Raw genomic sequence first — 22,087 nt, forward strand, 5'->3', positions numbered from 1 at the left:
GTGCCCAACAGTGATGCTCGGATACCTCTTTTTATAATCCGAGTTTGGTCGAATTCGAATAGTAAATTATTCGAATTCGGTCGAATATTCGAGTCGAATATTTTTTACTATTCGATTCGACCTCGGACTTCGACCTCACTATTCGAGTCGATATTCAAGCTCATTATTCGAGCTGACTATTCGAATTGGCCTTAAATAGCTTCCAACACTTGTTTTGAGGGTGAATGATGCAAGAAACATTTTTTTTCCAAGTAACAACAGCAAGTGATTATGTGGGGATGTTCCTTAAAAAAAAAAAAGGTGGAAAGAGAAGTTGTGTCCAAAATGTTGTTCAGTACTGTATATACTTCTTCTTCTTCTTTATCTTCTATATCTTCTTCTTCTTCTTCTTCTATATCTTCTTCTTCTATATCTTCTTCTATATCTTCTTCTTCTTCTATATCGTCTTCTTCTTCTTCTTCTTCTTCTTCTTCATCTTCTTCATCATCATCTTCTTCTTCATCTTCTTCTTCTTCTTCATCTTCTTCATCATCTTCTTCTTCTTCATCTTCTTCTTCTTCATCTTCTTCATCTTCTTCATCTTCTTCATCTTCATCTTCTTCTTCTTCTTCATCATCTTCTTCTTCTTCATCTTCTTCATCTTCTTCATCTTCATCTTCTTCATCTTCTTCTTCATCTTCTTCATCTTTTTCTTCTTCATCATCTTCTTCTTCTTCATCTTCTTCATCTTCTTCATCTTCTTCATCTTCTTCTTCTTCATCTTCTTCTTCTTCATCTTCTTCATCTTCTTCTTCTTCTTCATCTTCTTCTCCTTCTTCTTCTTCTTCTCCTTCTTCTTCTTCATCTTCTTCTCCTTCTTTTTCTATATCGTCTTCTTCTTCTTCACTTATTTCTCTTTTATATATATTTTTTTTAAGAAATGCAGCTATTTTTGAGCGTAATAAATAGCTGGTTGCGCACGCATGTTGGAAGCGCCATTGTATGTGCTCCCTGGCAGTGGAAACACACAGACAGCAGGAGGTAAATTCAGCAGCAGGAGGAGGAGGATGAGTGTGTGGCAGCAGGCAGTCAATGAGGCAGGCAGCGTGACATAATAGCCCTGGTACCTAGCGGTGATACCAGGGCTGTAAATAAACACAGCAGGAGGTCCCAGACAGCGGTCGTGCAGCCCACATCGTGTCCAATACACAACTGGGACAACACAGTTTTCAACCTGGGCACCTCAGAAAAATTAAACTTTTTTTTTTTAATGGTTTATTTGTTTTGTTTTTGCAACAAATTACACAGACAGATATAGCTATTGTTTGACGTAATAGCTGGTGGCAGAGTGGCAGCAGAAGGTAATTCTGTGTACCCTGGCAGTGGGAAACACAGACAGACAGCAGCAGCAGCAGGAGGAATGGAGGAGTAATGTGAGCAACTATTGTTTGACGTAATAGCTGGTGGCAGAGTGGCAGCAGAAGGAAATTCTGTGTACCCTGGCAGTGGGAAACACAGACAGACAGCAGCAGCAGGAGGAATGGAGGAGTAGTGTGAGTGTGGCAGCAGGTAGGTAGGCAGCGTGACATAATAGCCCTGGTACCTAGCGGTGATACCAGGGCTGTAAATAAACACAGCAGGAGGTCCCAGACAGCGGCCGTGCAGCCCACATTGTGTCCAATACACAACTGGGACAACACAGTTTTCAACCCGGGCACCTCAGAAACATTAAACCTTTTTTTTTTTTTTTTTTAATGGTTTATTTGTTTTGTTTTTACAACAAATTACACAGACAGATATAGCTATTGTTTGATGTAATAGCTGGTGGCAGAGTGGCAGCAGAAGGTAATTCTGTGTACCCTGGCAGTGGGAAACACAGACAGACAGCAGCAGCAGCAGGAGGAATGGAGGAGTAATGTGTGCAACTATTGTTTGACGTAATAGCTGGTGGCAGAGTGGCAGCAGAAGGAAATTCTGTGTACCCTGGCAGTGGGAAACACAGACAGACAGCAGCAGCAGCAGGAGGAATGGAGGAGTAGTGTGAGTGTGGCAGCAGGTAGGTAGGCAGCGTGACATAATAGCCCTGGTACCTAGCGGTGATACCAGGGCTGTAAATAAACACAGCAGGAGGTCCCAGACAGCGGTCGTGCAGCCCACATCGTGTCCAATACACAACTGGGACAACACAGTTTTCAACCCGGGCACCTCAGAAAAATTAAACCTTTTTTTTTTTTAATGGTTTACTTTTTTTTTTTTTTAACATCAAATTACACAGATATAGCTATTGTTTGACGTAATAGCTGGTGGCAGAGTGGCAGCAGAAGGTAAATCTGTGTACCCTGGCAGTGGGAGACACAGACAGACAGACAGCAGAAGGGCAGTACACAGCAGCCCACTGTAGATGTAAAATGTGTGACTGCAGGCGACGTAATAGTCAAAGTGAACCAGGCTGGCTTAGTGAGCAGGAGCCAGGAGGTGGTAAAGGGTGGTAAGGCATATTAACGATGGTCCTTCCAGCAGCCAGTTCATGTCCCCCTCTCGCCGACAACAGGGGCCAGGAACTCGCCTTCCACCCACGCCTGGTTCATCTTGAGAAATGTCAGTCTGTCCACAGACTTGTGAGACAGACGTGAGTGTTTCTCGGTGACCACGCCACCAGCTGCACTAAAGCAGCGCTCGGACAGCACGCTGGAAGGGGGACAGGACAGCACTTCCAGGGCGTACTGCGCCAGCTCGCTCCAGATCTCCAGGCGCTTGACCCAATACTCCATGGGATCAACAGGGGCATCGCTGTCAAGCCCGCTGTAGGACCCCATGTAGTCAGCCACCATTCGGGTCAGGCGCTGGCTGTGACCGGAGGAGGATGCTGCTGCATGCACCTCCTCTCTAGTCACTGCTGCCGGAGCCTCTACAGTCCTGTAGAGCTCGTTGCTGAGAGACAGCAGGTCTGTGGGGCGCTTGCTGCTGGATGCAGGCACCTGCTGCTGCCTCTGTGCTGGCTGGACAGTGGGGGTGGAAGGCTGGGGGAAGGCTTCCTCCAAGCGCTCAACAAGGGCCTGCTGCAAGCTCCTTATTTGTTGCGCTGGGTCTCCTCCTGCAGGCGGCAGGAACTGGCTCAACTTCCCCTTGAGGCGTGGGTCCAACATCATGCTGATCCAGATGTCCTCCCTCTGCTTCATCTGGATCACCCTGGGGTCCTTGCGCAGGCACGTCAGCATGTGCGCTGCCATTGGGAAGAGGCGGGCCACGTGTGCTGGCACATCGACGGCAGTGCTGTCCTCATCCTCCTCCTCTGCCGCCTCATCCTCTCTCCACCCCTGCACCAACTCAGCTGCGCTGTGCTGATCCCCCTCATCAGCAGCAAGGTCAGGGACCTCCACCAAGTCCTCCTCCTCCTCCCCCTCAGAGGTGGACTGTGCAGCTGCATGACGCTCCTGCTGGTCCAAGGCTGCCGCTCCCTGTTCCAGCAAAGCATCGAGGGCCCTGTTCAGCAGACAAACCAGGGGCACCCACTCGCAGACCATAGCATGGTCCCTGCTCACCATGTTAGTGGCCTGCAGAAAGGGAGCCAGCACTAAGCACACCTGCTGCATGTGCCTCCTGTCATCATCGGGGACGATGGACGGGATGTTGCTGGTCCTGTCCCTTCTCTGAGCGGCGGAAACAGTGGCCTGGGCAAGGTACTGGTTGACAGCGTGCTTCTGTTCAACCAGACGCTCCAACATCGCCAGGGTGGAGTTCCAGCGAGTCGGAACGTCAAGGATCAGCCGATGGCGTGGCAGCTCCAGCTCCTTTTGCACGTCTTACAGGCTCGCACAGGCTGCAGCCGAGTTCCGGAAGTGACGCACAACATTCCTTGCCGTTTCCAGCAGTTCGCCCATCCCCTGGTAGGTGCGCAAGAACTTCTGCACCACCAGGTTCAGCACGTGGGCAAGACAGGGGATGTGGGTCAGGTTTCCCCTGTCAATTGCGGCAACCAGATTGGCCCCATTGTCGGTCACCACCTCTCCGACTCTAAGGCCTCTGGGGGTCAGCCAAATCCTCTTCTGCTCCTGGAGTTTGGCCAACACATGGGTTGCCACCAGTTTGGTCTTCCCAAGGCTGACCAAGTGCAGCAGCGCTTGGCAGTGGCGGGCCTTCACGCTGTTGCATGAGGCGGGGGGTTTGGCCAGGTGTGCCGGAGGATGGCAGAGGATCGGAGGAACCTGCTGCAGTTCCCCTGACCCTGCGGGGTGGCACCACCCATTGTGTTGCTGCTGCTGCTGTGCCCGCTGCTGCTCTCCCATCCTCACCCCCTTCCACCAAGCTGACCCAGTGGACAGTGAAGGACAGGTAGCGGCCTGTCCCGAAGCGGCTGCTCCAGGAGTCCATGGTGACGTGGACCCTTTCACCAACCGCGTGCTCCAGCCCTCGCTCCACATTGGCCATCACAAAGCGGTGCAGTGCAGGAATGGCCTTGCGGGCGAAGAAGTGTCTGCTGGGGAGCTGCCAGTCTGGGGCTGCACAAGCAAGCAGCGCACGCATGTCGCTCCCCTCCTGCACGAGCGTGTACGGCAGGAGTTGGGAGCACATGGCCCATGCCAGCAAGCCGTTCAGCTACCGCACACGATGGCTGCTGGGAGGCAGAGCCCTAACCACCCCCTGGAAGGACTCGCTCAAAAGGCTCTGGCGTGGCCTTTTGCTGGCACGGGAATCAGCGGACACAGCAGAGGAGGCCACTGAGGACTGGCTGCCAGAACAGGCCTCAGTGTCGGCGGCAGGAGTTGCAGAGGGGGGAGGAGCAGTGCGTTTCCGCACTCCTGCTGGTGCTGCTGGAGGAGCAGGAGGGCGGGTGGCTGATGTTGCTGCTGCTGCTGCTGCTGAAGGTTGTGCAGTGATGGGTGTGGTGCCACTGCCAGCACCAGATGCCTTCAGCCTCTGGAACTCCTCATGCTGGTGGAAATGTTTCGCAGCAAGGTGGTTGATGAGAGAGCTGGTGCTGAACTTTAAGGGGTCTGCACCTCTGCTCAACTTCCGCTGACAGTGGTTGTAAGTGGCGTACTTGCTGTACACTGTGGGCATGGTGAAAAATCGCCAGATTGGTGACAAAAACAACCCCCTACGGCCTGGAGCCACTGCTGCCTGTCTCCCTGTGGTGGTTGGGGCGGGCGCTTGGGTGCAGCTGGTGGTACTGGCAGATGCTGCTGCTGCTGCTGAGCCTGAGACACCAGCAGGCTGTGGGACCTGCCTACTGCTGCCAATGCTTGCAATGATGCGCCTCCTTGCAAGGCCCACAAGCGCATCCTCCTCCTCCTCAGAGCTGCTGATGACGACATCCCCTGGCGCTGGTGGCACCCAGTCTTTGTCTGCCACCGTGTCATCCTCATCCTCCCCCTCCTGAAACATGTCCTGCTGGGATGATGACCCCCCAAACTCCTCTCCTGATGCATGGATGGGTTGCTTGACTGTCGCCACAGTCTTGCTGTCCAATCCCTCCTCCCCCAAAGTGCCCATCAGCATCTCCTCCTCAAGATCGTCAACAACAGCAGACAATTTACTCATGATGCCTGGGGTCAAAAGACTGCTGAATGACAGGTCGGCGAGTGACGGTGAACTGGCCTCGGATGCAGAGCTGATGGCGGGCTGCTCATCCTCCGTCATCAGTTGCACCACAGTGTCTGCATCCTTTGCCTCAATGGGACGTTTCCGACCCGGCTGGAGGAAAATCGGAGCAGGTGCTACACGCTGCTGCTGCTGTGTCTCTGCAGCGTGAGTTGCAGATGCTCCTGCTTGGCGGCACCCAAGGCGTCCACGGCCAGTGGCTATAGGAGGAATGTTAGCCACTGACGCTGCTGCTGCTGCTGCGGAACTGTGCATGGTGGCGCGGCCGCGGCTTGCCACAATGCTGCTCCCTCTCCTCCTGATTCCCTTGCTGCCCTTCCCCTTGCCCAAACCGCGCTGGCTGCCACTTCCAGACATCTTAGATGTTTTGGGTGTAAACACAAAAGTTTTTTAAAAGGGCGGGTGAAAAGTGGGGTACTTTAATGGAGTGGGTAGGTGGGTGAGGTGACACTAATCACTAAGTGATTAGATCGCTAACTGATTAGTACAGTACAAATACAAAATACAATAATCGGTAATCAGTAAGTGTGAACAGTGAACAGTGAGTGTGTCCCCTAGTACACTAACTAGAAAATACAATAATCAGTAGTAATCACAAGGAAATAGAGTGTGTGTACACTACAGACAGTGAGTGCACGCACACGCACACACGGGCAGGAGCTAGCCTATGAACAGTGACTGAGTGAGTGTCCCTAGTACAGTAAGTAAGTAGTAACAGTCAGGAAGTACAACTAGAAATTACAATAATCAGTGGTAATCACAAGGAAATAGAGTGTGTGTACACTACAGACAGTGATTGCACGCACGCGCACACACGCGCAGGAGCTAGCCTATGAACAGTGACTGAGTGAGTGTCCCTAGTACAGTAAGTAAGTAGTAACAGTCAGGAAGTACAACTAGAAATTACAATAATCAGTAGTAATCACAAGGAAATAGAGTGTGTGTACACTACAGACAGTGAGTGCACGCACGCGCACACACGCGCAGGAGCTAGCCTATGAACAGTGACTGAGTGAGTGCCCCTACCCTAGTACAGTAAGTAAGTAGTAACAGTCAGGAAGTACAACTAGTAGAAATTACAATAATCAGATTCAGTAGTAATCACAAGGGAATAGAGTGTGTGTACACGACTACAGACAGTGCACGCGCACACACACGCAGGAGCTAGCCTATGAACAGTGACTGAGTGTCCCTCCCTAGTACAGTAAGTAGTAACAGTAAGTACAACTGGAAATTACAATAATTAATCAGTAATCAGAAGGAAATAGAGTGTGTGTACACTACAGTGCATGCACACACACACGGTCACACGCAGGAGCTATGAACAAACAGTGACAGTGAGTGTCCTAGTACAGTTATATAACTACAATACAAAATACAATCACTCAGTAGCTAGTAAAGGACAGCAGAAATACTGGTATAGATGAGAGATAAACTAACAGAGGACAGGAGAGAACAGCTGAGCTGCCCACACAGGCAGGCCCTGAGGCCTAAAGTTGTGTAAGCTTGCCTGCAGCAGCTGGCTCTCTAGTAACACACAAGCTACTAACTAAAATACAATGTCTATCTAACTAACAGCAATATAGGTGTATATAGGAGGTGTATGTGAGCAAAAACGCTAGGTGAATGACCACAATAAAGCTCTTGCTAAGCCAAAGCACAAAGGAGCAGATCTCTCTCTGTACAAAGTCAGGCAAGGACGGAAAAACCGAACATGGCGGCCGCTATTTATAGGGTAGGGGCTGGCCAGGGTCCCCCTCAGTGATTGGCTGCCGTCAGAGGGCCTGGGAGCCCTCTGATTGGCTCTGAGGACATCAATCTGGGCTATGACGCTATTCGAGCTCGGTATTCGAGCTCGAATAGCGCTGTTAGCTCGAATAGCGCGAATAGTGAATGTGCTATTCGAGTTCACTGGAATAGCCCATTCGAATATCTCCAGCTATTCGGAGCTCGAATACCGAGCTCGAATAGCTGAAAAAGAGCTCGAATATTCGAGCTACTCGAATATTCGAGCTCTGTTGAGCACCACTAGTGCCCAACACAAAACACTTAGAGGTAGTGTTGATCCTTAGCTCTCCTGAAGAAGACATCCCCAAAAAACTGGAATTATACATTTGTATTGAGCACTATAATACACAATCCATTACTCAACATTTCGCGTTTTGACTCTAGATGCGCTCAAACGAGCTTGACCCAGCTGATAGGCACTGTTGTTGTACAGACCTGATGAAGCAGGCAAAGCTCAGAGGAACACGTTCTCCCTTATGGTGCTAAATAAAAGATTAGGATTCTAGTTTTTCGGGCTGTGTTCTTCAGGAGAGTTAAGACCAACACTATCTCTCATTTTAAACAGTTTTTACATGTTTTAATAAATTGGATGCCTCTTGCGTGAGGTTCCGTGATAGTCATGGAGAGTATACGAAAACATAACAACAAAAGTTGTTTCGGTGATACCTTTAATTACTTACTGTACAAGATTTCTTAGCAAGTATAAAGTTAGTCATAAAAGGTATCACCCGAACAACTTGTGTTGTTATGTCTTCGGATTGGGTGCATCTGAAATAGTTCTTTATTGTGTTACACCTTAGTTGAGAAGTGTGTTTCAAAATTTGGCCCTAGAAAACCCCTTAGGAGTGTGACTGTCCAGATCCTGCAACACAGTATCTAGAAAAGCCCCAAGCAGCGGCAGGCATCGCATACATATATGTACGCGGCTGCTGAACTGTGCGCAGGGTGAGCCTACTGATGACTCACCCTGTAGCCGCTCAGATCCCTAGCAACGTAGAATACTACTGCTGGTGAATTTGCTGAAATGTAAGTTTTAACTTCAAAATGCATCATTTTCGCAAAAGAATGGTAAGCAAAAATAGGCCAATGGCCATGACATCAAATGTAAAAAATGCACCTGCTTATCCCTACCCATTGACCCCTCCTCCCTGTCTTGCACGCTCAGCACTTATCTCCAGAAATGACACCCTAATGATCAGCCAAAATTAGGCATGTCTACACTATTTTAAATTAGACCCTTTCTTGCAAGGTATTTCTTTGTTTTACCTTTTTGGTCTTATTCTCCTGTAAGCAATAGTAGAAAATCACAGCTTATAAAATGTTCTAACCTTCAGTATTAAAAGTGTAATCCTACACTGAACTCTTGCAAATCACAAAGCCTATAGGGTCAACTATTTTCCACTGTGAAGATTTCACTAAGAGAGTTTTTATTTATTTCCTCCATTGATATAGTTTTGACAAGTTATGCATCACTTTCAGAGTACAAAGACTAGTCAAGTGTGTCTTCCCTCCTGGAGAAGCTGAGTCCAAGGTCACTATCATAATCCTTCACACAGTAGACAAGTAAATAACAAGGCTGCCTTGAGATTCCAGGGACTGGACTTGACAGCTGTGGGAACTCTAGATTCTTCAGTTTGGACGTTGTTCCTGAGTTTTCTTCCGAAATGCAGGTTTATAAGCAGCACGCTGATTTTTTACAGCACTCTGGGGTGTTGTAGGAGCATTAAGTTGTAAGCTCCTTTAGGGACAGATATGGACATATGTTTGTGCTGTGCTAAGTGATTTGTTGGTCCACAACAACCAGTCAGTAAAATTGCTTATTTGTGTCTCAAAGGTCTGCGACAGGGTGGTGGTGGTATTGGTTTGGGTGGAGGGGAGGGAGGGGGGTTGGTGGCTACTGTATATCCGGAAATATCCACTCCATGAGTATCAGGCAAAAAGCCAGTGAGCAGAACAGAAAGGAACTTCTAAAACTCTCCAGAAAGAGCAGCCAGGATATTACAAATTGTCCAAACAGTTGACATCCTGTGCTGATTACATGCCGATGTCTGATGTAATGAGACGTGTGGTCAAACAAAAGAGGCCCTTGATTGCGAGAGACTCAGTGCTCGGTGAAATCTTTCCTGAGCTCTGACTTGGGCTGATACTCTGTTATATGTGTGTATGACCTGGTGGGGGTTTATTATTTTTCTTACACGTTTATATTGCTGTCTGTTATACTCCTGACGAAGCTCGATTTTGGTGAAACACGTTAAGTTGGACACCTTTGTATATAGTGCACCTCCTGTTTCACTCTTTTCTTGTATATAGCTTCATAGCAGCCACGGGCATAACTAGAAATCACTGGGCCTCCCTGTGAAACTTTGTACCTCAGTCTGAGAGGAATGCAGTGATCAGGGAGGACAGTAACACCTAGTGGCTCCAACTGGGGCACTGAAGAGTTCCAATGAGAGAATCGATCATCTCCATCACCGATATGTGGGTCTGAGTGTGTGCTGCCTGGGTGTACTGATTGATGGGGCATTAAGCTGCAGGAATCAAATCTCAGCTGCTGTGAAAAATTCCTTCTTTCACCTAAGGAACATTGCAAAAATGAAGCACCTCATACCTCTAGCAGATCTTCTAACCCTAGTTCATGCCCTCATAACATCATAGTTTGACTACTGCAATGTTCTCTATACAGGTCTTCCAATCAAATACCTGTACCACCTGCAATTTATAGGTATGCCGCTACAAGGCTGTTAACAAGCCAATCCTGCCATTGTTACATAACACCAATCCTTTGCTCACTCCACTGGCTACCGATAAAATGGAGAATTCTACTTAACATTGGCTAATTGACATTCAAATCCTTGTGCAATCTGGGCCCTGGATACTTGGAGGACTGGTTGCAACTGTATCTCACCTCCACAATGTTAGATCAAAAGGATCTAATAACTTAATCAAGTAGGTAGCGCAGGGATTCTTCAGTAGTTTTAAAACACTGATGGAGCTCACTCCATCTTCCAGGTCTTGCCTTCAGGAGTAAGATTCCGGTCAATTGCTACCAAAACCTCTAGACACAGGAACAGCTTTTTTCCTCAAGCGGTAGCCATACTAAATGCAGAACCCCGCTAGAGCTGCTAGGACTTGAAAGTAATCAGCACAGAACTGTAAATGAACAATTCTCACATTGCTTACTGCCACTATACTTGCATACTGTCCTTGACTTGTAATATACACACTGTCTGTCCTTGTATTGTTTTTGTTTGTGTTTGTTAAGCAACTGCCAAGACAAATTCCTTGTAGGTGCAAACTTACTTGGCGAAATAAAATTGATTCTGATTCTGATTCTGAATTGATGTTTGTCAAATAAACATATAAAATATACATAAACTGTAAATTGTAAAATACATTTCTGTTAAGCCTATTTATATACAGTATACTTGGTTTCAATACATTTTTATTCAATATTCACATATGTGTTGCATTCATGTGCTCATTCACACATGGGGCCACCCGATGTGTCCATAAACAAGGAAAAAAGGAAACATAAAAATAAGGATAAAAATATAAGTAAAAATAAAAAGCAAGGTTGAAAAAATATGTGCCTATAAAAAAATACTGCGTGCAGAGGAGGGACAAGGTCCTCCAGCACCCAAGGCTGAGACACCAAAGTACGCCCCTCCACCCCTCCCACCCCAGCTGTCACTCACTGATTGCTGTTAGACTAAGAGGGCCACAGGGCCCACAACCTCCCCAACACCTTAATATCTAGTTATCTGGCTTGCAGTCACTGCTATGTATCCCCTTTTCTTATTTCTTTCTGCTTCATACACAATTAGGAATGACAGCTGAATGAATTGTGCGCCCCCTCTTACACTGCGCCCTGAGGCTGGAGCCTCTCCAGCCTATGCCTCGGCCCGGCCCTGACTGCGTGTGTATCCAAGAAGTAAATGTCCAAGGATTTGGTACAAAAAGTCAGTACTTAAAAGTTGTTAGACACTCCCAAACTTCTCCAGTAGGTGTGGTTCCACCGTATAATGGTGTTAGTTCTATGAAGTGTCAGTATTTTCCACTTAAATGGTCACTCACACTTATGATGTTCCTCAGTCGATGATTCTGCGGTGAGTACACGGGTAGAGCCACTTTGTTATTCTCACATGCTCCCTGGTGTACTCAGTCCAATCTTTACTTCCCGCTGATCTTGGGTCGGAGCTCCGGCCGGTAGCTCTGCAACTCCTGCCGCCTCCTTCTTTGTGACAAGCCGCTCTGCGTTCCCCTTTAGTGCTTGGGGATCTCACTACCTGGTTATGGCAGCTCACTTCCGGTAACGTCACCTCCCCGCAGCGGTCTCTGGAATCTCGTAAGTGACTCCACCTCCGATTCGCACAGAAGACTTCAGGGTATCACTGAGCTGACATGTTTCAGTAGGCTCGGCTGCCTTTTTCAAAGCCAAACTTGAAGTGAGCCATCAATGTGGCAGTTTATATCCATTTCTCCTCCCCATATGTTTCTTCCTCCTGGGTCCTAAAGTGTCTTTATTCTCCAGCATTATTCAGTTGCAAGCAATTTTATTCAAGTTGCATAATGTTCCTCTTCCAACTGCATCTTCTAATTAGGGTCTTCATGCTTTCGTTTGTGTTTTATGATTATGTTGGATGTGCAAATGCACATTGTCACACTCATTGTTCAATTAAAGCAGAAGGTGTCAAAAAAAAAAAGTATAAAAATATATATATATAAAAAGTTTGGTCTATGTGGTAAAATCAAAAGGTATTGGAACATGCACTTTAAGTATAACGTACATAAGGGGGTGCAAACTCTAAGGTCAGCTGCAGTCTATGGGGTAGTCAGAGGATTTTACCACATGCTCTAAACATTGGGTGGCCTGGCGTATCAGGTGGCCCCAGACAAATCACATTCACAAGAAGCCAAAGAGTTCAAACTCCATGTTTAGGCCTTTTAAGGCCATGGATAAAGAGAAGATGCAAAAATCCTCCCTGTTGGACATCTCGGCAATATAATCCCCTCCGCTGTGGTCTATAGTGACTATCTCCAGTTGGAGGAATTTTGTTTCATACGTGCTGCATTTGTGTTCTTTCCTATAATGCTTGGAGAGAGGGTGTCCGGTCCATCCTTTTCTGATATTCTTAAAATGTTCACCTATACGTTCTTTTAGTGTCCGTTTCGTTCTCCCTATATATATGATTTTCCACAGGGGCATATGACACAGTATATTACTCCCTTTGTATCGCATGGTATCAGGTCTTCAATAGGCAGTGCTACGTCTCCAGATGTGATGTCTACTATTGTGCTGTAGCCTTTTGTACTTTGACAGTATATTTTTTTATATTTTTATTTATACTTTTTTTTTTTTTTACACCTTCTGCTTTAATTGAACAATGAGTGTGCCAATGTGCATTTGCACATCCAACGTAATCTCATCATATAACACATGAGCTGAAAAGTTACCCCCTCGGCTTATATATGCGAGTCAGCGGAGCAGAACGGATGGTGGAGCAGGTTTTGTTACTGGCAGAGGAGTGTAAGGGTCGTGCACTAGAAATTCTGCCCTTGCCAGCTGGCTTCCTGTTGTGTCTGTGCCCCCTATCCCTTGCAATATTGTGTGCAGAGTGTGCTGCTCAAGACTTCCTGTGGAGCAGAGCGCGCAAGCAATGTGTCAGCGGTGCAATTATTAGGGTTTTTCCTGTGTGGTATTCACTGTCTCATATCTATGACCCCATCTAGTAACTAGTGGCATCTAGAGACACAACTATCATCCTTGTGGCACATCTGGCTATGGGGAGAGAGGCTGACTTGTACTGGGGGCACATCTGGTTACTGTGGAGTGGGCTATACTGGGAAGGGGGCTTATACGCAAGTCAATCACTTTTTCCTGGTTTCTGATGGAAAAGTGGGTACCTTGGCTTATACACGGGTCAGCTTATATGCGAGTATATACGGTAACTGTATTTCAAGACAAGAGATTTACTTTTCCTTATTAGCATGCTTTATTGATAATAAATGTAACATTCTCATTGTTACCACTCCTGCACTCACGACTTTGGCTCTTCTTATCCTTTTTATACTTCCAAGTATTTTTCTTCTCTACATTACTTTGTGGCTACTTTTTTTAACGAGACAAGTTTTTAAGTACTTCGTTTATATTTAATCAAATCTTTTTCTGTTACGAGGACTTCTGATTAAATATCCATTGATTGTCAAAAGAGCTCTCATTGAAGTTTAATAGGTGCGGAAAAAGGTAAGGCTGCTTGTCGTGTAATTAATTCATACAACAATAAGTGTATAACAGAGTTCTTATTAATATATAAAAGAGTTTCCTACATACTAAATCCAACCTGCGTTAGCCAGCTGACGGACGGCTACTGAGTGGATTTCGGTGAACTTCAACACTTTTACAGGGAACAATCACGTCTTGCGACATGCTATTCCGTCTGCATAATAATAGTTCATATTAATTATAGGAGGTCTCCAGATTTAACTGCTATGTACATTGAACATTAACACAATGTCCTAAACACATTTCCACATCAACTGCGCATGAAATAATTGGAGAGACACTCCACTTGTTTAAAAAAAAAAATTTGGACGGAGGCACAAGTACCACCGAGCTGCATTGTGTTTTCTTTTAACAACACGTAGGTACTCAGACCAATTCCTGTAGGTATGAAAGTGAAATATTGCCACTTTCTTGCCCAAAATAAAGGGCTTTAGCTGCTCACCAGTTCAGAAAGGAATTTGTTTTATTTTTCATTTTATTATGAGCCAAGTGTTTTCAATAGGTAGGTCTAAACTATAGGCAGGTGAGTTTTAGGCCTGTTTTATACCTATTATTATTATTATTGATTTATAGCGCGCCAACATATTCCGTGGTGCTGTACAAAGTAAGAAACAAACATGGGGTACATAATAATACAGACAATGGTGTACACCAATATACAAGATACATAATTAGTGACAAAATACAAAAATGATACAAATACAGAAGTGGTAATGACATTGATAAAAGTAACATGATGAATGAAATGTATAATGATTTCCAAGACACAGAAGGGGGAGAGAGCCCTGCCCTTGTGAGCTTACAATCTAAAGGGAATGGGGGTAAACAAGAGGAGGGGTAGTATGCAACAAACAAAGAGGCAGTGTGTTTTAGGATACCTAGTAGGAGTGCAATTTGGTTTTAGGAAAAGGGGAAGTTGCCTAAGGTAGCGCATATGCTTGTCGAAACAAGTGAGTTTTTAGTGAACGTTTAAAGGCAACAAAGGTTGGTGAGTGACGGATGTGTAATGGGAGGGCGTTCCAGAGGAGGGGTGAAGCACGTGCAAAATCTTGTAAACGTGAATGTAAGGAGCTAATTCTAGAGGAGGACAACACATGATCATGTGCAGATCTAAGATTGCGATTGAGATGTTTGTGGCGAGTGTTTCGGTGTGATGCTTCGCCCTCTTATATTACACCCCAACGCCAAAAAATCGATTCATATGACCCTGCGGCAGAGTGCGCAGACACTTACTTACTTAATCCTGTCTCCCACTGGAGCAAAGGGCCTCAACAAATGTATACCACCAGTTTCTGTCCTAGGCAATTTTTTTCTATCTCAGTCCATGATCCTCACCCTTGTACCAAAGGGTCAACACAGTCTATAGTCCACAAAGGATCGGCACCACACGATATATGTATTTCAAATAGCTCTTAAACTTTTATTGCATAGTAAAAGATTGACAGGCAGCGACAGCCCGCTGTTTCGGCCTGAAAGGCCTTTATCAAGTTGCCAAAAATGTCAAATGCATGTATATATCACACAACAACACTTATATATCACTAACTCCGCCCAGAGGGCGGAACACCCTAGTGCGTGCAGATGGGGAGACAACCCTATATGCGGACCTGATGGGAGACTAAATAGACACACATATAACCACCCAAAGGGAGTACACAAAGTTAGAACATTTAAATTCACCAATCAGGGATCGATTCCACTGCAGAAACCGCCAGCCTAATCCACCCAAATCGGCTCATATGAGCGCATCACGGACAGCGCACCGCCGCTATGCAATCAGCGGCAGCGCCCGCTGTAAGCATTGCCGGTCATGTGACTGAACACATGATCGGCTGCCACCAATCACCTGCGCCCAAGTCTTAGCCAATGGGGGATAGCCGGCCTCGGACCAATGGAGGCGGGGGGCGTGTCAGTGAAACGGAGACACGGCTAGCACAACACAGTAACAGCCGTGCTGTCTCCTAGCAACATGTAAATATAAACACATCACTCACCCAGCCAGCCTCACCGAGTAAAGGTATTCTGCAGAGGGGTACGATCTTTTAATGTATGAATCCCCAAATGTACCTAAAAATAAACATAAAAACACATATCAATAAAAGATAAAAGCTCAAATACACATATAAATCCATATTAGCAAGCGGTTGCCTAACAGTATATACCATAATAGCTACAATGAATATTAAATACAGAAGCTTAAATCACACTCCCTATTAAGTCCAGCTGGACTTGGATAAAAAGATGGATGACTTTGTGAAAACCCTGGAAGAGAGGAAAAGGGTAAAGTTTAATCGTGATAAAGCGGATTATACAACTGGATATGTCTATTCCTGGCAAAAACCTGTATCCCAGCCGCAACCACAAGGTAGACCACCACGCAGACCAAAGAAGGGACCCCGTGGGAGACCCCGAGAAGGCAGTGCCTCTGGAGCTGGCTCTTCATCATCTGATGTCGCTCCAACTTCAAGGGAGGGTTCCCCAAACCATCACCCCCAAGGAGGCGGAAGCGGAGAGGGGGTTGGAGGTTCAGGCGGAGGTGCATACGGAAAACCTCCACGCAACACGATGAACTTGAGACCGAGGAAACGGACTTGATACGCCCATCATTAGTGGTAAATATCTCTTCATATTCATTAACTAGTACTGAGGGAAGGGTATTAAACTATGGGTTATCGTTTAGTCCTACACATCTACCTTAGACTAAGACTAAGACTTTTTTAGTCTTGAACAGGACTTATTTCGTTTTTTCCGATCTATTAAACTAAAAGTCTTCTTTAACAACTTACCAGCTAGTACAATTACTGACACTGTGAGAAGTGGCAATGAAGATTGTTTCTGTCTCAGAGACTCTGGCTTATGTAATAAAAGTAACTTTCTACCATCTAGCCATGCCCTTATTGACACCTATACATCGAAGATTTCAGAGGACATTAAGAAAATGGAGAATGATTTCAGGAAGGGACATTTTAGAATAGCACATAATCTTACTCGTGCAGAGAACACAGCTCTGAAGTCCTTGCAGGACAATGCCGACATAGTAATATGTCCGGCAGATAAGGGAGGAGCTGTGGTGATAGTTGATAAATGCGATTATGATCAGGAGGTTAATCGCCAATTATCTGATACCAATGTGTATGTCCCTCTTGATAGTGATCCTCTACCTGAGATACAGCGATCAATTTTGAATGTATTGCAGAATGCGTTGATTAAGGGCTTAATTGATGAAGATCTGTTTAAGTTTTTGAAACAGGACAGCCCTATGACTCCACATTTGTATATATTGCCAAAGATTCACAAAACCCTTGTACGCCCTCCTGGGCTTCCAATTGTGGCGGGAGTGGGTTCTGTCTTCGTTCCAATTGCAATCTTTATTGATAGAATTTTACAACCTGTAGTACAATCCTTGGATTCGAATATTAAAGATACTGATGCCTTTTTGTGTAAACTTAGGTCCATGCCACCTGTAGGTGATGATGTCCTCCTAGTCACTTTGGATGTGGAGAGCCTCTACACCTCCATCCCTCATGATGGAGGTGTAGAGGCAGTTGATTGGTACTTGATGATGCAAACCGACTGTTCGTTTGATCAACGAAAGTTTCTGTAGAAACTTTTGGAAATTGTGTTGAAGTTTAATTACTTCTCTTTCAAGAACAGATTTTATGGACAGCGACAGGGCACAGCTATGGGCTCGAACGTGGCCCCCTCCTACGCAAATCTATATATGGGTCTATTTGAGGAAACTTTTGTATATCTAAATCCCATATTTTGCCAGCATGCTTTATGCTGGTGGCGTTTTATAGACGATGTATTTTGCGTGTGGAGGGGGCCGCGTGAGAGCCTAGATGCTTTTATAACTAATGTCCATGAGCAATGCCCGTGTATACGTCTTACCGCTCATGTAGATCCAGTTAGCATTCCGTTTCTTGATGTCAGGGTGATCCGTGAGGGGGCGGGATTTGTTACTGGTCTATACACCAAACCAACGGATCGTAATTCTGTATTACATTTCCAAAGCTTTCACCCTTTAAATACTAAAAAGGAGTATACCACAGAGTCAATTCTCGAGGGTGGATGGAATTGTGAGTGATCCAGACACATCTACCTTGCGCAAACGCGAGTTGAGTGATAAATTTAAGGCAAGGGGTTACACTGATTTCCAGGAATGTAGACAGCGTCGCACCTATAGGAGAAATACTGTACCCAGATTGCCATATATATCCACTTATAATACATGTAGTGATAATGTGAGTCGTATTATACGTCGGCACTGGTATATTCTGAGGGATGGTTTCCCCAGAGTACCAGAGTTCAGATATCCACCCCTTATGTCATTCCGCAGGGCACCTACCCTGCGTGACAAGTTGCATGTGAAAAAGAAAGATGTGTCTGGTGACCTTCCAGCCAATAGGGGCATGTATCCATGTCTCACATGCCACATGTGTAGTAGTGTCATTAGGGGCAAAGATTTCTGTCATCCTACCACAGGAAACAAATATGAGATCAGGAGACGCTATACATGCGATTCCCGATATGTTGTTTATCTTTTAAAGTGTCCCTGTGGTTTTATTTATGTAGGGATGACAACTCAGCGCCTCAAGGACCGTATTTCATCACATAAAACAGCAATTAGGGGGAAGAGTACTGAACAGTCGGTTGCTGAACACTTTACAAAATGTAAGCATAGTGTTTCACAGTTAAGGGTCATGGCCATTGACGGGGTCCCCCAGGATTGGAGGGGGGGGGGGGTAACCGACAGAAGGAACTATTGAGGAGAGAGGCTGGCTGGATTAGGAGATTGGGAGCCATGGGTCCAGCTGGACTTAATAGGGAGTGTGATTTAAGCTTCTGTATTTAATATTCATTGTAGCTATTATGGTATATACTGTTAGGCAACCGCTTGCTAATATGGATTTATATGTGTATTTGAGCTTTTATCTTTTATTGATATGTGCTTTTATGTTTATTTTTAGGTACATTTGGGGATTCATACATTAAAAGATCGTACCCCTCTGCAGAACACCTTTGCTCGGTGAGGCTGGCTGGGTGAGTGATGTGTTTATATTTACATGTTGCTAGGGGACAGCACGGCTGTTACTGTGTTGTGCTAGCCGTGTCTCCGTTTCACTGACACGCCCCCCGCCTCCATTGGTCCAAGGCCGGCTATGCCCCATTGGCTAAGACTTGGGCGCAGGTGATTGGTGGCAGCCGATCATGTGTTCAGTCACATGAACGGCAATGCTTACAGCGGGCGCTGCCGCTGATTGCATAGCGGCGGTGCGCTGTCCGTGATGCGCTCATATGAGCCGATTCGGGTGGATTACGCTGGCGGTTTCTGCAGTGGAATCGATCCCTGATTGGTGAGTTTAAATGTTCTAACTTTGTGTACTCCCTTTGGGTGGTTATATTTGTGTCTATTTAGTCTCCCATCAGGTCCGCATATAGGGTTGTCTCCCCATCTGCACGCACTAGGGTGTTCCGCCCTCTGGGCGGAGTTAGTGATATATAAGTGTTGTTGTGTGATATATACATGCATTTGACATTTTTGGCAACTTGATAAAGGCCTTTCAGGCCGAAACAGCGGGCTGTCGCTGCCTGTCAATCTTTTACTATGCAATAAAAGTTTAAGAGCTATTTGAAATACATATATCGTGTGGTGCCGATCCTTTGTGGACTATAGACTGTGTTGACCCTTTGGTACAAGGGTGAGGATCTTGGCACACTTCTTTTTACATTTGAGCATTAAGTGGGTGCTCCTGGATACATGCTTTCATCTTTGTCATGGGGGCAGCCATCTTTTTGGTTGAAAGGAGGTGACAGGGAGCATGAGACACAGTTCCAACTATCCTGTGTCCTGATCACCCCTCCCAGCTGCACACGCTAGGCTTCAAATGTCAATTCAAAATGTAAAAAAAAAAAAAAAAAAATTGCACCAAAACAGCAGAACGAGAACAACAAAATAAGAGATCCCATCATGCTTTGCACAGCATCAGGGGAAAAAAGCACGGGCAGTTTTCTTCTGTGCAGCTAAAAATGAGGCTTGTATAAGAGAAACAAAGTTCTGATGCTGTGAAACTGTTAAAGAAACGCAAAGCCTTTTCAGTGCTGCTGAGTCGATTTTTAGTCCGGAGGTTCACTTTAAGCACCAGCGGTCTCTTCCTCCTTAAAGAGAACCAGAGATGAAGCACCCTCATGTATTTTACCTTATAAATCAGTGGGAACATGACAGTAAACACCTAATCTGCTCTTTGTTACATTGTTCTCTGTTTAATTTGCCTGTTATCACCTCTAAGATAAGAATCCCGACTAAGCAGTCGGCTGGCTTTGCTACAGAAAGATTATAGCTGAGACTGTGTTCTTTTGTGTCTTTTCAAGTCCAAGCCTGCCCCCTGCTGGCTTTGCTCAGAAATCATTATAGCTGAGTCATTATAGCAAAGCCAAACTCAATGCTCAGTCCGGGATTCTTATCTCAGCTAGATAACAGACACTTTTAGCAGTGAGGATGGAACAGAGAGCATGGTAAATGTTTTCTCTAATGTTCCCACTGATTTCTATGGTAAAATACACAAGGGTGCTTCGTCTCTGGTTCACTTTAAAGGGAAGGTTCAGGGAGGGTGGGTAAAAAATAAAAATCAAATTCCACTTACCTGGGGCTTCCTTCAGCCCGTGGCAGGCAGGAGGTGCCCTCGCCGCCGCTCCGCAGGCTCCCGGTGGTCTCCGGTGGCGCGCCCGACCTGGCCAGGCCGGCTGCCAGGTCGGGCTCTTCTGCGCTCCAAGGCCCGGAACTTCTGCGTCCCACGCCGGCGCTCTGACGTCATCGGACGTCCTCCGGGCTCTACTGCGCATGCCAGAAACGGCAGAACACCGACGGATAACGACGAATCGCCGCACATACCCGCCACAATTACGTCACCGCCGCACGTCAGGAACCTGGGCCACCCACTCTGCCGTCTCTATGACGGCAGAGTTCCTGTGAGCCGGGCAGGAGCCGCTTTCATTGGCTCCTGACCGTGTCTTTCAATGTAAGCCAATGGGAGTTGCTTACATTGAAAGACAGGGCCAAGAGCCAATAAAATCGGCTCCGGACCCGCTCACAGGGCTCTGCCGTCATAGAGACAGGCAGAGCAAGTGAGCTGCGGTTAGACACGTCAGGATTCAGTGGCGAGATTGGCGGGAGCGACGGAAATCTACGTCCTGCCAACCAGGTAACCACCAAAACAGAGCATAGATTTCAATTAGCTTGGTCCTAAAGTAGTTAATAAGAGATTGTATAGTATTAACTGTATGATCATTGTTACATACTTCCTTTGTCAACAACAATATCTACAACCCTATAACTCATACACGTTGTCACTGTACACGTTAATAAAAAAATCAATAGATTGCAAAGTGAGAAGTTAAAAAAAGACAGATTAAGACAAGATTGATAATTACCATGTAATTTGCTTATGTTGTTTGATCCACAATCAGCCTGCATGTCATCATCTTTACTACTGGCAGGCATGAAAAAAAAACAGACATCACCAACAGCCGTAATCTTTAACCACACCCCCTAACAATGTGATAGGCTAAATGGTTGTTTTTTGTTTTTTTATAGATATACATATGAACAGAGGAAGATACTTGGTGTTTGGCAGTTGCCAACAGCCGTTATTTAGGACAATGCAACAAGGCTCACAGACAGTAACCTATCAGGATCTAGTTCCTGACATCACACTGTGGGAGGGGTTTACCTACAATATCAGCCATACAGACCCCCTCCTGATAATCTATTCAAGAAAAGGTAAAGAGTTCTCGTGGGAAAGGGGGTATTAGCTATTGATTGGGATGAAGTTCAATCCTTGGTTACAGTTCCTCTTTAACTTGAATAAAAACCTTTTTGAAACTGAAAAAACAAAAACAAAAACCTACATGTAGCATAAAGGCACAGATAAAGCCAACAAAGTGCACAGGAATAGAAAATATTTTTTTTAAAAACAGGAAGTGGACGTAATCACAAACCTATAAATGAAAACATAATTATTATGTTTCTCAACTTTGTTTAATACCCTTCTGACCCCAGGAGGGATATAGCTTCATGGAGCGTGTTGCTATTTAATTAACTGTCATCACATTTCAATGAAAAGAATGTTTAAAAAAAATAATAATTAAAGCACACTGGCTTGTTTTATACTCACTGCTGATAATTATTGCTGATCTATTTATTAAAATAATTAATGATTAAAGCTAGCAATTTCATGTATTTTTTTCCCCCTATTTAATTGTATAGTGCTGTGTTGCATTTGCATTACATTTTCGGAATTACAGCTATTAAGCGGCATTACATCTGAAAACAAACACAAAGTTTGCAGATTAATAGATGTTAATGTTACTGGAAATCATGTTAATGGCAGATAAAAGACAACAATAATCTAAAATAATAGCTTTGGAAATGATGGA

At 45.5% G+C, this 22,087-nt stretch overlaps 1 long non-coding RNA gene across 1 annotated transcript in view; it reads left to right on the plus strand.

Moving 5' to 3' along the window:
• The window catches only part of LOC137561710 (uncharacterized), a 41,252-nt gene extending 19,505 nt beyond the window's left edge, over positions 1–21,747 (plus strand). Inside the window, exons 2-3 of the long non-coding RNA XR_011030092.1 lie at positions 18,622–18,694; positions 21,246–21,747. This is a non-coding gene — a long non-coding RNA (uncharacterized lncRNA). The remainder of the gene's footprint in view (positions 1–18,621; positions 18,695–21,245) is intronic.
• Positions 21,748–22,087: the final 340 nt, after the last annotated feature.

Source organism: Hyperolius riggenbachi, chromosome 3 (assembly GCF_040937935.1).
Source record: "Hyperolius riggenbachi isolate aHypRig1 chromosome 3, aHypRig1.pri, whole genome shotgun sequence".
Taxonomy (NCBI): domain Eukaryota; kingdom Metazoa; phylum Chordata; class Amphibia; order Anura; family Hyperoliidae; genus Hyperolius; species Hyperolius riggenbachi.